The sequence below is a fragment of the Notamacropus eugenii genome, chromosome 6 (assembly GCF_028372415.1).
Source record: "Notamacropus eugenii isolate mMacEug1 chromosome 6, mMacEug1.pri_v2, whole genome shotgun sequence".
Taxonomy (NCBI): domain Eukaryota; kingdom Metazoa; phylum Chordata; class Mammalia; order Diprotodontia; family Macropodidae; genus Notamacropus; species Notamacropus eugenii.
Window position 1 is genome coordinate 180,323,014 of NC_092877.1, and position 4,070 is coordinate 180,327,083.

The following is a 4,070-nucleotide window of genomic DNA, read 5'->3' on the forward strand; positions in this document are numbered from 1 at the left end:
CACCGAGCACTCTAATTGCCCCTATCCCCAATCTGCCCTCTCTTCTATCATCCCTCCCTTCCCTTGTCCCCATCTTCTCTTTTGTCCTGTAGGGCCAGATAATTTTCTGTAAGCCATTGCCTGTATTTCTTATTTCCTAGTAGCGCATTTAGGGTTAGAAGATTCAGGGGTGACATGAGGATATCTTTGTGTATTTGAAGGACTATCATGAGGAAGATATATTAAACTTGTTCTATTTGGCTTCAGAGGACAGAAAAAGGAGGAATTTGTGAAAGTGTCAGATGCAATTTTAGACTTGATGTCAGAAAAATCATCCTATAGCTAAGCACTATCCAAAAGATCAAAGTGCTGCCTCATGAGGCAGATTTCCTTTCAATGAAGATATTCAAGCAAAGATTGTATTATGTTCTTCATGTATGTTGTGGTGGAAATTAATTTCAAGTCTAGCTTTAATTGTATGATAACTGAGTTTACTTCCAATTCTCAGCATCAATGATCCATTCCCCTCTCCACTCCTATAGTTCCTGTGCTGCCTCCAAGCTTACACCTAATCTGTTTTGAACGACATTACCAGCATCCTGATTTTACTTCAAGGCATTTGCATTCTTGACTTTCACCATTAAAATTCAGGAAAAGGCCATGCACATTTTCCTTCTCTTGCCTCATCATTCATTTATGATTTTAACTTTTTGCATTTTGATTCTATTCTTATCATGCTAGTTAAATTTCTTTCTTAAAGATCAACAATTACCATTTTTTAATGGCAAGTAAAATAGGATCTTTTGCTGCTTTTGTTTTACTAGAAGGGCCCTTGATTGAATAATGTCATTAAAGGGGATCTTTCCCACCCATTAATGGGCTTACCCATTGTGGGAAGCTTGATGAGGGGAATTGTTTTGTAGGAAGGTCCTAAGTACCTTCTGTTATGCTTTGTTTTTTTTCTATTGAGGCACTGGATTAGAGGGTTATGCCCTCTGGTTCTAAAAAGTGTATAAATACTCTGAGGGTGAGGTATTACTTTGGGGCTTACTGACTGTAAGGGTTTCTTTGGCCAGAGAGACTCTGGGAAGCCACTAATAAGTCCCTCAGCTAAAACCCAAGAGTGGATGTGTCCCTCTCTGGTAACTGTGTGTGTATGGTCAGACATTTTGGAAACATGTCTGTTGACTTTTGATTTCTCTGTATTTTCTCAGAAATTTTGATTTCAATTTTCTCTAATGCCTATGCTAGATTAAAGTGATTGTTAGCCCTTTGAAAGTTTCTTTCCTTTTATGAATGCAGATCTAAGATCCTTTGGTAGCTGGGCCCACTGTGTATGTTGGGGTGCTTAGTATTAGACTATTCCTATGTCATTTTCTAGAATTTCACCAAACTTCTTGGCAACATTGGACACGATTGACCATTTTCTTTTTCTTAATATTGTCTTACATGTCCTCTATGATACTTAAATCTTTTGGTTTTCCTTTTATTACTTACTGCTCCTTATTTTCCTTCTCATGTTCCTATTGCTACAAAAAATGCAGGTTCTCCTGAATTCTATTCTCAACCATAAATTATGGTTCCTGGGAATGAATATAATATTTCATAAGAGATCTAACAAGGGCAGAGTACAATAGAACTATTATTTCGCATCATTCCAGATTTAAATTAATGATTAATGAACTTAGAAATTGAGTCAAATACATTTAATTATGAAATAATCTAGACAAAATCTATGTTTTCAATAAAAACAGAACAGAATACCTTACTAAATGTTTCCTTAAAGTCTAAGCAAACAGTAACACTATATCTGAAATAATCTTCTGACTTCCTTGTTTAATGATGTTGTCAATCATTCTTCATTTTTAAAGAACAGTGACACTCAGGCACCCTCCAGAACAGGCTGTGGCTACATCCAGGTACCAGAATGAATATGGAGGTCAGAAATCAGTTCTTGTCCAAGAGAAACAAGACCTTGTCTAGCATTTCTCCCAGACTGAAAAGATCCTGACAGAAGATGGAACGGGAAAACATGAAGTGGGAGATGCCATAGCCAGGCTCACAGAGGTTCTGGAGTACAATGTCCTTGTGGGAAAATACAACCAAGGATTGTCTGTGATCATGGCATTCTGGGAGCTGGTGGAACCTCAAAAACGGGATGCTGACAGTCTACAGAGAGCACTAGCAGTGGCTTAGTGTGTGGAGCTACTGCAGGCTTTCTTACTGGTAACAGATGACATCATGGACTCTTCTCTTACCCTCTGGGACAGCCATGCTGGTACAAGAAAGCTGACTTTGCCTTGGATGCTATGAATGATGCTGTAACGTTGCACTACTATATTTGCTGCCTGCTGAAGCATTACTGCTATGGGTAGCCCTATCACCTGAATCTCATCTAACTCTTCCTCCTGAGCAGTTACCAGACTGAGATTGGCCAAGCCGTTGATCTCATCACAACCCCTCAGGGCAAGGTTGATTTTACCAGATTCCCTGAGCAGAAATATAAGACTATCGCCAAATAAAAGACTGCTTTCTACTCCTCCTACTTATCATTTGCTGCTTCTATGTTCATGGCAGGCGCAGATGGAGAGACAAAACACAGCAATGCCAAGAGCATTCTTCTGGAGGTGGGGGAATTTTTTCAAATTCAGGATGATTACATTGATGGTTTTGGTAACACTAGCATGACTAGTAAGATTGGTACTGGCATCCAGGATAAAAAATGCAGTTAGCTGGTGGTAAGTGCCTTCATCTGGCATTATCTGAGCACAGAGAGATATTGGAGGGGAATTATGGACAGAAAAATTCCAGAAAAGATTGCTAAAGTGACAGAACTGTAAGAGAAACTTGACTTGCCTGCTCATTTTACCAAATTTGAAGAAGAAAGTTATAGGAGATTGATGGGGCTTCTTGAGAAGCATTCATTACCCCTTCCCTCATCTATCTTCTTGGAAATGGAAAAGAAGATCTACAAACATCAGAAGTGAACAATAAGTTGGACAGGAGAAGGGGGCTCGGAGGGCAGGGCACTTTTGTGGAGATGGAAGAGGATATATGCTCAATAAATCGTGGCTCTCTAAGAAAAAGAACAATGACAAGACTGAGTGTTGTCTTGACTTGGTCATGAATTTGGATTTAAGTGAGCCAAAGCTTCACAAAGTCATCAGCTTCTCTCTCTTCCAGAATTATCAAAGTCCAGTGGCAAGACAAAAGTCAAAAGTATCCTTCTTCAGTTTTGTGCAATATATTCACTTTACTTGATCTTGCAAATGTGACTGATAGTAGCTCAATAATTACTTCCAAGAGTTTGTTTAGTATGAGCAGATGGAGTTCATATAGGTGAGATAATTTGAAATCAAGGGCAGTTCGTGCCTCCTTTATTTTCTCCTTACTTGTCTTTGGTATGAAATCCATAATTGCCATTTTCTTCCATCATTTCCTAACCAAAGAAAAATCTCAGAGAATAAAAGTGAAATCAGAATCTAACTACATCTTCTTTCTGTTGTCAGTTATCCATGACCCATTCAAAACAAGCAGTGATCTTGTCATTTATTTAATTGTCTTTTTTCTCCAAATTTATTTAAAATAAACCGCTCTTTAAAGTCATTTTAGATTATCATTCAATCTCTTGATACCATTCTTACACTATTGTTCTATGCATTTGTATGCTTGGTTTGTTATATGACCTTGCTTTTTTCTTCTGTACATACATATACATATTTTTGAATCTCAGTGTTGTTTTTCCCTCTGTATAGGAATTAGTCCTTTCAAACAATTTCAATTTTTCTTCAAAGAATTACTTAGCTTTTAGAATTTGCTTCTTGAAAGTCTTCTATCCTATCCAAAGATGGACTATAAGAAAGAGGGAGCAATTAATGTAAATTAGGTTATAGAGGTCATTGTAAGATATAGTATGTAAGTTGCAAGTAGAAATATTGTCCTTATGAATTGGAAGTGTTCTTTTTTTCCCTGCAGAAACGAAATGAGCAAACACCCAGAGAAGAAATTAGTGAAGTTAAGCAAGCTTATGTCAAGTGTCTTTACGTTCTCAATAATGTAGGAAATAAGATCAACCTAGAATGAGGCAAATT

The 4,070-nt window shown here is 37.5% G+C and overlaps 1 pseudogene; it reads left to right on the forward strand.

Moving 5' to 3' along the window:
- Positions 1-2,220: 2,220 nt before the first annotated feature.
- LOC140511061 (farnesyl pyrophosphate synthase pseudogene) lies at positions 2,221-2,966 on the forward strand (annotated as a pseudogene).
- The last annotated feature ends 1,104 nt before the right edge of the window (positions 2,967-4,070 follow it).